This window comes from Artibeus jamaicensis, unplaced genomic scaffold (assembly GCF_021234435.1).
Source record: "Artibeus jamaicensis isolate MK-2021 breed Jamaican fruit bat unplaced genomic scaffold, CSHL_Jam_final contig_585, whole genome shotgun sequence".
Classification (NCBI taxonomy): Eukaryota; Metazoa; Chordata; class Mammalia; order Chiroptera; family Phyllostomidae; genus Artibeus; species Artibeus jamaicensis.
This window is the reverse complement of record NW_026521894.1, coordinates 15,323,433-15,337,254: the sequence shown is the minus strand read 5'-3', so window position 1 is coordinate 15,337,254 and position 13,822 is coordinate 15,323,433.

The following is a 13,822-nucleotide window of genomic DNA, read 5'->3' as shown; positions in this document are numbered from 1 at the left end:
AAACTTTGCATGAGATGTGATGCATAAAGACATGCATAGTCATAATGAAGCTACCAGTCACCAGTTGCCCATAGCTGTGGCCTTCTGAATCATCTAAATAGTTTCTGAAGAGGACAATTCAAGCTTATCAAAAAACTTGATGCAGATTTGTTGTTCTACTTGCTCAGTCATCTTGAATGCATTGGCCACACAGTGCACATGCTCACTAAACAGTGTCTACCGCCCCCACTGACTAATACAGTGAAGTCATCATTGTTTACACATATGCATCCCAGTCCACTCTCTTTCGCTGTCAGGTTATATCAGTGTCATGCAAATCATTCTTGTTACATTAATAATGGCTGGACTCTTTCTGGACAGACCTAGTATATATGTTGTTAAGATTTTCCTTTTTTCCTGGTATCCTTTTTTTAAATTTTATTTTAATTGTTGTTCAATTACATTGAACAATTTAATGTAATTGTTGTTCAATTATTGTACAGTTTTCTGCCTTTTACCCCCAGCCCAGCCCATGCTCCAACCCTCCCCATATCCCTCCCATTTCAAATCCCCCCTTGTTATTGTTTGTGTGTCCTTTATACTTATTCCTGCAAACCCTTCCCCTTCTCCCCTGAAATTCCCTCTTGTCTGCCCTCTGGTATCCTAATTAAAGTAAATGTGTGTGTGTTGCATCTGGCAAATAGCAGAGAAAAGGCAGATGAGCAAATATATGTTTGAATCATTTATTGCCTAATAATTATTAATCTTTTTTTCCAAATAAATTATAAGTTCTGGGAGAGCTGGAAACTCTTCTCATTCTATTATTCTTTGGAGTACTAATATAGTGAAGAGAAGACAGTAAAAAACTAGTTGGCATTTTTTTTATTCTTCATCAATATTGAAAGCACCTGAAAATCAAAATTAAGTTTATTTTTTGATAAGTATGCTCAAATACCTGTGACCCTGAGTAGTATCTACTTACTGGGCAATTTAAAGCCCCGTTTCAACAGGATTCTGAGAGTGAACTATGTTTTATGCACAGTGAGTGAAAATCAATACTCTGTCTATGCCTATCACAGCATGTCACATCTCTGATGGAATCTTTTCAACCAGCTTATCAGACATATAGCACAGGGATAAATTTATCTTTATACACTTTATATGTGTCACCAAAAATAGCCTTGGGATCACTGTAACCTAATGACCTAAGTAAGAAATGTCCGATAAATGATTAGGCTGTGGTTGACAGTAGATGTGAACACTCTGTTCTTTATTATAAAAACACTATTTCTAGGGAGAATCTAATTCCCCAGAAGTTCCTCCCAAAACAATGCTCATAATATTCTAACACTGACCAAATGGAAAATCTTCAGCTTTTAATCCTAATTTTACTGCCATTTTCCTACAAAGCACCCATAATGATTATTTTAATCATAATCATGGTGGTTTTCTTAAGAAACTAACCTACATAATTAATTATTCATCCTTGCCAAATTAAAAGTATCTAGAATCCCTATGTACCTAATGATCAATTATTTTTAGGAGAAAACAGTTTTATGGTTCCAGTCTGAGTTAATAGAAGGTAAATAGTATGTTCCACTATTAAGACTCAGGTAAGAATTAAATAATACATAAGCTTTATAAGTAATACATAAGAATTGAATAATACATAAGCTTTGTAAGTCAATATAAGTAACTAGATAAAGTGGGAATAGTTAAGGGAAATCATTTTATCAAGATACATATTAATCACAAAAATTTTTGACAATTCAAGAACACTGCATTAATTCTAATAACTTTTTAAGTCTATGATGATGTTGATGTGCATTGATTGTCCCATTATGTTAACCCTGGAAGTTTGTCAGTCACTTTATTTTTTAATTCCATAAAAACTGTTATGAGTTACAATTTTTTAAGTTTTTGTTTTATTTTTCCGTAATCATTTAGCCCTCTTATACCTCCTTCCCCCTGTAACCACCACACTGGTGTTTGTGTCCATGAGCCCTTTTTCCTTTTTGCTTTGTCCTCCACCCCCTCCCCTTCCCTCATCCTTTACTATCATCCTGCTCTCCATCTATGAGTCTGTCTCTGCTTTGCTTGTTAGTTCAGTTTGTTCATTAGATTCCTCATATGGTATTTGTCTTTCTCTGACTGGCTCATGTCACTTTATTTTTTAAGCAGAATGGTATATTGTATAATGTAAGCATTGTGTATAAAATAAGCTTCCCTGCCTATGTGGAGGTGAAGTGATGTTACTGGCTCACCATAGCTAACATGTGTGCCTGACAGCTGTTGTCACAGGAGTGGAAATTGATTTGGGATGATCCGCACATGCTTTCTCATCTGGTTCTCTTTATAACTGAAAGGATATATCTTTAGGGCAAGTGGCCAACATGCCTGTGGTAACCTCTAGTTATAGATACCAATAAAGCAACCTAGTCTGTTAAAGATAGAACTTATTACTTTAGTCTCATCAGTGATATGTTTTAACCAACCTAGCAAAGCAGTCTACTCAAGAATGCAAACACATACATAATATGAATAGAATACAAAAGCACTTTTTATTTTCAAGTGTAAGACCTAATTATCTGAGAGGAAAAATTTTAAATCATTGACAAGATATCAAAGACCCACCTTGAACTGATATCATTTTACTTCCTGCTTCATCCTCAATGATTTTTTTACTCATTAACAAACATGGACTTGGTGGATGCCAAGCCAGCACTGTAGTTGATATAGTGGGCACAAAAGTAAACAAGGAATTATTTTCTGTCCTCAGTGAGCTTTAAGTTTAGTGGGAGAAAAGACAGGTGATAAAAAAACCTTTTAAATAGCAAAAAATAGCAGTACAAAATAATAAAGTGTTGTCTGTTCAAATTACTAAGAAAACATCAATAAAAGTCATCTTAATCAGATTGGGGGAAAGGTTGGGTTCTCAAAGAAAAAAACTGAGCTTTGATAAATGCCTAGGAATTAGCCAGGTATGGAAGGTCAAACTGCCAGGCGCTCAGCTGTCTGGAGGCCTTCATCCTCCTCTAATCCTTCAGCCTCAAATTGTGCACCCCATGTATGTCTGATTCCTGGACACTTTTCAATTCTCATGATAACACCCTACTGTAATGTCCTTTTTATTTACTTCCACCTATCATTCTACATTGTAGCTTCTCTTTATTTGGTTTCAAATCTCTGTGGTTCGTAATCTGCAAAAAAAGAAAGAACACATTTATTTTAATAGATCCCCAGTATCTGGGATTATTGTGGCAAAGAAAGCAAAAGCTAAGTAAATCATGTTGAATTAAAACAGAGTGAAGAAATAGTTTGCACAAAAGCACTAGTGTGTGAAACAACATGACAAGAAGTTGATATGCCTAGAGAAATATACAATCGGATGCAGGATAGAGATTGTTCTAATTCTCATCCATGACAAAGCTGTGACTGTTTTGTTGCATAGAGTAACGGGTTCAATTACAACTCTGAAGCTAAACTGCTGAGATTGTATCCTAACTCCACCACTTGCTATTTTATATTAGGAAAGATATTTAATCTCTCTATGCCTTGTTTTCTTTATCTGTAAAGTACCTTATCGGGATTTTTGTGAAGTTAAAGTGAATTAATCTATATATACTTAGAACAGTATCTTTCACATGGTAAGCACACAATAAATGTTAGCTATCATTTCTAGGCAAAGAAATGTGTCATTTTTTTGAAAACTATGAAGAGACCAAAGAATCTTAAGCAGCAGTGAGATATGATCAACCTCACCCAGGATTCGCTGCAGGAAATGGAAACCATAACTTACCACCCTAGTTGATAGCTAGCTTTCTGAAAATTTGTCTTCAAGCTGAGTTTCTAAAAAACGTGGACACATTTACTTTTTTTTTTAAAGATTTTATTTATTTATCTTTAGAGGGGAAGGGAGGGAGAGAAATATCAGTGTATGGTTGCCTTTTATGCATCCCCTGCTGGGAACTGGCCTGCAGGGAACCAGCCTGCAACCCCTGTATGTGCCCTGACTGGGAATCGAACCGCAATTGTCTGGTTCCACATTTACATTTGACTGGACATATATTCTGCCACATAGTAGTTCCTCAATAACATTAAGTTATTGAGTAAATGCCTTTGGAATAAAAAATAAACTTTTACCTAAACCCTTTTATTCTACTAAATTCTTTTCTTAAACGATGAGTTAGGATCATTGCTATATCCTCTTGTGCCAAATAGTTGATGCTATGCACAAAGCAATCTAGAGTGGTAGAAAATATAATTCAGATACAACTCCATGCAGAGTTGGAAGAATTTGTTATATAATTTAAAGTAATGCCACGGTTTGTGAGCCACATTCCTTTGCCAATGAATTTAGAACAAGGAACTAGGAACCATATACAGGTTCATCCAAAACAACTGTAGTGATCAGCCTCCACTCCAGCAAGCCATCATCTACATTTTTGCTCTTTGAGTTCCAGGTGTGTAACTATCTACTTGTTTACTTATTCAGGACACACACCTGCCGACAGTTTTCTCTATAATAATCCAACTAGCTTTCTTTCAATTATCTTGGTTGTCCACAATCAATGATATGTTGCTGCATATGCTAAGTCTCTCAGGACAAAAAAACCACAGAGCATCAATGGATAAATATTTCACTCCAATTAAACAGAGCATACTAAGCATGGCAAGCCTGAATTTGTTACCCCGAGACCAAATATTGGCAGCTGTCTGTGGTTCTGTGCCTCATTGGTTCTAGAAAGTCTTGCTGTAGTATAACTTACAGGTGAGACCATTTCAGAAGAATATCCACCAAGTCTTTCAACTATTAAACCTTATTATGTTACCTACAGAGAAACCTTAATTGCATTTAGAGCAATTTGTGTTAAAGGAAGTTATATTATTGTTATATTAAAGGTGTTATATTGAAATCTGCTTCAACCCTGGCTGGTGTGGCTCCATGGATTGAGTGCTGGCCTGTGAAGCAAAGGGTTGCCAGTTGGATTCCCAGTCAGGGCACATGCCTGGGTTGCAGGCCAGGTCCTCAGTGTGGGGCGCAGGAGAGGCAACCACACATTGATGTTTCTCTCCCTGTTTCTCCCTCCCTTCCCCTCTCTCTAAAAATAAATAAGTAAAATATTTTTTTAATCTGCTTCAAGGATCTGTCTTAGTACCTGTGCATAAAGTCCAGGAAAAAAAGGTGCAGTGAGTTGGAAACAAGAACAGGTTTAGGGTAGGAGGGAATTAAAACAATCACAGTGGAAATCCCCTCCAATCCTTACTGAAGAAAATTTCATTTCCTATTCAAAACAGAGAATTTAAAAAGGAATATTATGCTAAGCCAAGTGTCATGTACCTGTATAATCCGTGGAGGAAATCCATGCTCAGATTTCCTTCAGGAGAACCTGCTACAAAGATTGACTACAAGGAGTTGCATTATATCCAACTGCTACACCAGTAGATCCATTGCAGCATTTACGCCAGGCCATGCTTCCTCGTGTCTACTCCCAGCTAATAACTGAACACAATGGGGCTAGAACATGACACTGGTGCCCAATGCAGGGTAAAAATACAGCTCTGGAACTTCTCGTAGACCTGGAATGAACTTTCTCAAAACTGAGCTACAATCTGAGTACCTTCCTACCTACCCCTTCCTCCCCTCTATCATTTTTCAGGTGTCAGACACCTATTTGTTTGAAAGTTCCCCTTGCCTCCTGTGGCTACCTCCTCTCTTATCTTCCAGAGGCCTTTCCTCCAATAAGTCTCACACCTGCCTAATCTTATTTAGGGTGTTGCTTCTTGGCAGAATTGAATAGTCCAATGTGTGCTGATGTTAAAAGCAGAGAATTAGGCCTATTTCCTGCTCAGTTGGCTTGCGATGTAATACAAGCCTTAATTTATCCATGTTTTAGCAGAGCTGCTAATATTTTGAGTCTCTTCTGTCACATCCCTTGAAGATTGAAAGTGTCAAAGCATTTGGCACAGAAAATGCTCAATTGTCCTCCCCTTCAATCCTCTCAATAAGAAGAATGTGTTGAGCATTTGTTTTCAAAATCCTCTTTCATACAATTTTCATTAATTAGACACTTCCAAGAGATGTTATGACCCCAAAACATGAACTGGTCAGTAAGTATTTGGGTACAATCAGGAATGCCTGCTATGTAAAGGAAACCAGGATGTCCAGGGACTACTAAAGATCACACTACAGAGAGCAAGCTCCTCACCTTCCCACAGACCACACTGTTGGGGCCACTGACACGGACCTACTACACACCGATGGTCAGAATGGATCACAGACTTGGCAAGTTTCCTGACGCCACTAGCCTTGAAAATATTTTATAGACTTTTAGTACTAAATACTGTGGGTCTAACAATAATATGAACCGTTATACTCATATTTCAGTAGGAAATATTCATTTCTCACTGTGAGCATTCAGACTATTGATTTGAAGCCCTTTAATTTGCACTGAGGTCACACTTTTTCCTTTTTTCATTTTGTCTCTGTGATTATCCTTCGGTCCCGCCAAAAATTTTTATTTCTATACATGTATTACCACATTGATATTAGTAGATAAGAGCAAAGTATTTCTCCACCACCTGAAAGCATGCTAATGGTACACAGATTTACAGAAACTCTCAGCTTTCTTTCTTGTATGTACGTTTATATTTTAACACAGCCTTTTAGTTTCTGATGTTTCTGCTAATTTTTTTCTCCTTAAACTAAAAATGCCCTGGGTTCTATTCCTTTACATTAAGCATTTACCAATAGCTACTTTCTTTCTAGCTATTGGTAAATGCTGAATTTTATGTCAGTAACCTCAAAAACAATTTAAAAGGACATAAACCTTGACACCTGCAGGGGCACCCAACCCGCAGCTCACAGGCCACATGTGGCCCAGGAAGGCCATGAATGAGGCCCAGAACGAAATCGTAAATTTACTTAAAACCTTTTTTGTTCATCAGTTTTTGTTAGTATTTGTGTATTCAATGTGTGACCCAAGACAACTCTTCTTCCAGTGTGGCCCAGAGATGACAAACAACTGGACACCCCTGGAGGATAAAATAATATTTAAGGTGTGTCTTCTAAATGTATGAAACATAAGTATATGAAGCTTACCTGGCATTTCCAGACCACCCAAATTTATCTCTCTTCTGAACTCTAGTCAGCTTATCACACATTTGCATCTAGGCATATAATTTCTTGAATCTCCAACTATAAAAAATCATTTTCATCTTATCTCCCTACTATGTTATAAGTCTTTTTGAGAAAATATTATTTGTGTACTACTGTACACCTTCCATTCAAACAGGTGGGAGTGATTTGTTACCTATAGCATACCTAGGCAGGAATAAACCCTGTTAAGACTTCATTTGAATTCCTACCATCTCTCCCAATGTAGGCTGACCACAGTCACCTGACTTGGGAGCTGACCGTGGACTTTCTTCCAGGACCTGGATTCCCTGGGGCCAAAGTGAGGTCAGGGTGAACCTGAGAGGATGTTTCCACTACAAACAAACAAAAAAATTTTATTCTGAAATGTGCAATAATGTATAGCACAGCACCTAAGGTTAACAATATTATACTATGTCCTTGAAAGTTGCTAAGAGATGAAACATTAAATGTTCTCACTACAAAAAAGAAATGGTAATTATGCAAGGTGGTGATAGGTGTGCTAACTAAACTTATTGAGATAATCATCTCACAATATGTACATGATGTTATATATAAATTATATCTCAGTAGAGCTGGAAAAACTCCCTAAGTCATTTTCAAATGCCCCACATTTTACTTTTTAACTCTTGCTCTCATAGTGCAGACCACACTGGTCTGTCACTGCGTGTTTCTGGATGGGCTATTTAGAGAACCCGCAACTTTTCCAGGTTTCTCTCCCTAGAATTTTTTTTAAATCCCAATTACCATTGTTCTGGAGATTCCTTTTATTTTATTTTATGTTTATTTTTTAATTTAATTATTGTTCAAGTACAGTTTTCTGTCTTTTACTCCCATCCCAGTCCACCCCCCAGTGCTCCCCACCTCCCTTCCATTTCCACCCGTCTTAGTTTTTTTCCATATGTCCTTTAAGTAAACCAGATTTATTCTCAAACCACAGTTTCCAAAGAATCTAACAGAAGCTTATCAAGTTGAAGGAACAGACACAGCTGGGCACATTGAAGTCCAGGACGATCAAGTAATTACCCATGGCCACTGATCCTCAAACTAGAACCAGTGAATTCTAAGGCATCTAAAAGTTCTTTATGAGATTATAACATTTTATTTTATATTTTAATAATAGTTAAAAATTAACATCACTCTATTCTAGACATGCACTAATCAATACGGTAGCCAGTTGACATGATTATTTAAATTTAAATGTAAATATATAAATAAAATTAAAATTTAGTTCCATAGACATACTAGCCATATTTCAAAAGCTCATTGGCCAAATGTGACTAGTTGGTACCATATTAAAGCACAGACATAGGACATTTCCATTGTTGCAAAAAGTCCTATTGGACAGTGCTGTTCTATATTCTTTAAATAATGCTTTAATAACACTCTGTGTGGAGGCACATAGTATTGGTAATTATGCTTCCATTTCCTTGGCATCATGTACTACTACTGTAATTATTGCAACCTAATAAAAAATTAGCTGAAGCAAATTAATGTGTAAAAATATATATGACATTGAGAGCTCTATAGGGATGTTGTTTTAATAAACTACTAGGCAAAGAGCATACTCACATATGCGATTCAGAAGACATGTTCCCCAGAACATTTTAGTTTGCTGTTTACATTCAGAAAATCAATTTTACCTAACACATTAAATTAATAAAATTTAAATTGTATTACTTACTAGTTGGTTTTAATTAATTTGTTGTAGTTTGGTTTTCAAAGTCAGATGTGAACCATAAATATAAAAAGTTTATAGCTACTTTATATTCATGCATATTTAAATATTACCAAGATAAAAATTATTTAAGTCAAAAGTGAGGGTACTCAAAAATGTGCTCTTTGTTTATGGGAGCTCTGTCCATTACAAAAGTGTAAGAAACACTGAACGTGCAAAGGATGCTAATAGAGCAACTTCTGAATTGCACGTGGTTAGCATTCCATACCAACTAGTCCTCGGCAGCCAGGTGTTACTTTGATTATTTTCTTCTTGGCTTTATGTACTTGTATTCTAAGTTTTTTCAAATTTGACTTTGTTGACTTTATAGCTTCTATTTTGTATGCAAACTTCTATCTCAGCATTGGAATTGAGGAGAACCATAGTTTAGATAGGACAAAAAAAAGGTCACTTTATACCCCAGTACAAAGTTGTAAAACCTGCTCTGAACAGCAGAGAGCCTGACATTTCCTCCTCTTGGGGAGGTGGAGAGGGCATCTGGGGGAAGTAGGTGCAAGGTCCATTCTGGACATCTCCAACATCTAACTCCTTCACCTTGAACCTGATGTAGTTAGTTCCATGTTCCATGTTCAGCATCAAAGCATTCAACCATTTTGCTTTATTTTGTGCATTCTCTGGGTAAATGACATGTGTTCCTTTTCTTCAACTTCATTACCAAGTATGTGCAAATAAAGGTAAAATGAATCATCAAAGCAAGCTGAATAATTTCTCACAGAATTTCAGAGGTCATTCAGGTATTCTGGACATCATTGTTCATAAAACAAGTGACTTCATGGGATTTATTTCTGGGAATAGCACTGCAGAATTTCATAAGTCAAGCAAGGAAGCTTAATGCTTTTATATTACAGTCCTGTATTTTGGACTCTAAAGGATAAAATGGAACTCACAGGAGAGCAGAATATGAAATTCTATAAGCCTAGTTCCAAGAAGTAGGATGGAATTTTTCACCAATTTTTTTTCTCTTTTTGTAAAAATATATCTGACTTTGAAAACAACATAACATGTCACAAATACACTCACCCCTATAGCTTTGCATGCATATCTTATATGTAAAAACAAAATAATGCAGACATGGTTTATTATATAAATTACATACACATATGCCTGCATGTTTAAATATTCCTAGGTTTTTGAGCAATCATTAGGCTGTTATGTGATTTGAAAGTTGCATAACAAACTTTGCCATTCACTAGTTTTATTTTTTATCTTGGGTTCAATTAAGTGTCCTAAATATTTGTAGGTAATCTCACATAGGTTTTAATTATGATTTACTGTAAAGATCACAACTACCTCTGCTTTTCTGCTTTCATGATAATTAAATCTTGATAAAGGTTTTACTGCCCAGTGAGATTCTTTGAATATGCAGTCACTGACCTCCAGAGTATTAATAGAATATTTGCAAAGATATGTCACAAATAGAACTGTAGAAACAGTTTGTGCCTTTGCTATTCCATTATCTATATAGACTATCTGCTCTGAAACTTCAAGATTAAATTACTCTAATTGCTGTGAAATACTCCCAAGTCACAAAGGGCTGGGTTTCTTGCATGGTGACTTTTAAAGACCTGTTGCAGATCCCTCCCCGCTGTACCCCAACCACTGACCCCCAATCCCACTACTCTGCTGATTTGCATATTTTGAACTGCTACTGGCTTACAAAAAAGGCTATGAATATTGTATCTTATGGCTTTGGGGTTGATATCAGGTGAATGTAGATGTTCTTAGATACAATGCTTCTATAGCTAAGATTGTTAAAGATAACTAATACAAACTGATTGAGGCAGTACTTGTCAATGTAGAGGTAAGAAGTTTTCCAGTCCCCCTGCTAAACAGCCTACAAATTATCTTGGGAAAAGTTATATACAAATTTAATTGGCCCCAAATGTCCTCTTCATGCTCCTCTAGTCAACCTATACACTTAATTTTTCCAATAATATTTCTCTCCTTTTATTTTCTTAGCTAAGAGAATTCAGTTCTTCCCCTCCATAAATTTTAAAGATAGATCTACTGACCCCGCACATACCTCTTAAGTCTGGGTTTTGCAGAATCAAGGCCTATCTAAAGGAAAACAAGAAAACATATATTTTTTAAATACAGTTTTTTTTCTGACCTCTGTGGGCAACTTCCTGAATTTTAGACTACTTTTATACTGTTTTTTTAAATGAGGCATTAAGTATTTATCTGTATTACTGGAGAGTCTGAGTGGCAACAAAACACAAATCAAGACTCTAGGAGTGCCAACTCTAATATCAACTCTGGGAGAAACTAATCTCAAATTCTCATGTTTCTTTTTTACATTTAAAATGGGAAAGAGGTTATTGGTAGGCAGCCAAAAAAAACCACAGTAAGTAATTTTCTAAGTATATGTAAATAATGAGAAGGCAAAAAGCTCAAACTCATTTCATTTTCTTAAAATGTTAGTATTTTCTTATTACAGCTTTTCCTTCTCACATTTTTTTCTTTTAGAGAAAATTTAAGATTCATATATAAAGTACCACATGAAGACTGATCTGAAGAATAGGCGCCTAAGGTGTGAACTACAGACACAAATCACCTCATTTGGCTTTGAAAGGTAGTTAAACAGCATCATCACCTCTGAGCCACACTACACATTAAACACAGAAAGACACCCTAGCCTTGGGCAGGTTTCTGAAATAAGATCACACATATGGACAGAAAGGTTGGCAACAGCAGGTTCCTTCAGAACCAGGACAGAATTAAACGAGAGCCTGTATTTTCTGAGTGCCTTTTACATGCCAGCTGTTCTATAATCCTCACCACAGCAGCCTGCACTATTCCAGTCAGCACATCACAGGAGGGAGATTATCTGTTTATTCGTCTTCTATTTCCTCCACTGGATGAGAGTTCACTGAGGGTAAGATATCATATTATTTATTATCTACTTGTGACCAACATTACCTGCCAGTGACCAGCACAAAGCAGGCAATCAATACACATTTACTGACTGAATGAGCAAACTAATGTGCTAGCAATTAATATTCCCATTTGATAAATAAGCAGACTCATCCAGAGTGATTAAGTGACTTATTCGGGTCACAGGAATCACCGGAGTTGGTAAGTAACTGAAGGGTCATATAAAACCAAGTCTCTCTGGCTTCAGAAAACCACACTTTCTACCACACCAAGCTCCTTCACGGGAGCAAAAGTGGAACCAACCCTCAGAAAAACACATTAGATTTTTTTGTGAAAGGATGACCGTGGAGAAAAACTTTCACCCATCCCTGCCTGAAACTATTGTAAACAAACCTCAGAGAAATAAAATAGAAATGGTAATTTCACTTCTGGATACACTCAAACAAAGATAAGGTCAGAGCACTGAGTGGGAAGATCTTGCTTTTGTTTCCTGGCAGCTTCTTCAGCAATGGTGTTTCCCCTCCAACAACAGCTCTTGCCTGTTTGCTTTTCTCTTCTCTTCTTTCCCACCTCTCTCACCACAGCTTCTTTACCTATGTGGTTAAACTCCCAGGGAGACAAGGACCAGGCAAAGCAGCCAGGATGTGGATGATAGCACAGGCTCTGGAGTCCAGCTGCCAGACTTCCATCCCAGCTCAGCCCCCTTCTAACCATGTGACTCTGGACAAATTATTCAACCACGAAAGCTATTAATAACATTACCTACCTATTGCCATAAGAACTGAAAGAATTAATACAGGTCCTGGCACATAGTAGGAAGTTAATGAAGAGTAGCCATTACCATGTCCTTAGCCTTGACATTCAGGACCAGAACCAGCAGCTTGCATACTAGAGCTCAGTACACTATCCCCAAACACATCTGTCATATTCCAGATTAGGCATTGCACATAACAGTACAACATAAAACTCTTCTTTCAAAGGCAGCAATGAAGTGTCACTGGAAGTAAATGAAAGTAAAATCAATAATTTTTTCTAATACCTCCTGATTGAAATGGCAGGGGCCTGGGAAATAGGGAGCTGTAGTTGGGGTCCTTTCTCCTCGCCACTGCATGTTAAGTTTCTCCTGTGTCTGAACAGAGACAAAAAGAGTAGTATTTCCTTATTCTTCTCCAGCATGTGTCTTTCTAATAATATAACAAGTTCATTTCAATCGAGAATGAATCCCCCTATCCCTCAACCTGGAGAATCGAGGACTAGAGAAAACCTGTATAAAGCAAACTAGCCCGATGTATTTGGACCTGTTTACTCAGCTGTGGATCATGACCAACAAAAGTAATAATTAGGGCAAGAGAGGAGTAGCAGCTAGACTAACTAAATAAAGGTTCATTTTTCTCACGTAATAAACATATACAGAGGCACACACTCTAGGGTTCGTGCAATTGTTTAGGCTTCCCAAGAACAGTTTCTGTTCTTCTACCCTGCCCTCTTTAAGATGCATCTGTCAATCTTTCAGCCCAACGCAACACCAGTCATTGAGTCAAAGACCACAGAAAAAAATGATGGAAAAAGGGAAAGGACAGAAGATTGAATAAGCCAGGCACCAAAATATAGCTCTTTTAAAACAGCCTTCACAAAAGCTAATAGTTTGTATTTATATCTTCTTGGTCAGAAATATTAGGTTCAATCACACAAAATTGCTACTCCTCAACTATGCTTATACTCATAAATAAATACAACGTCTGATTCAATCTAATACAGCATATGGCTACTTACTGGCTACAAAAGATGCTGGATGATAGGGTATTTTATCTGGGCTGATTGCCACTGAACAGGAATGGAGTTCTATCAGCAAGAATAAATGGCTGAATACTGAGTAGGAAACTAGCAGTGTTCCCCTGTCCTGTGTGGCTCAATTGGTTGGGCCTCATTTCACAAAGCCAAAGGTTACCAGTTTGATTTCTGGTCTGGGCACATGCCTGGGTTGCAAGTGAAGTCTTTGGTCAATGTATGTATGAGAAACAACTGATCAATGTTTCTCTCTCATATCAATGTTTCTCTCCTTTTCTCCCTCCCTT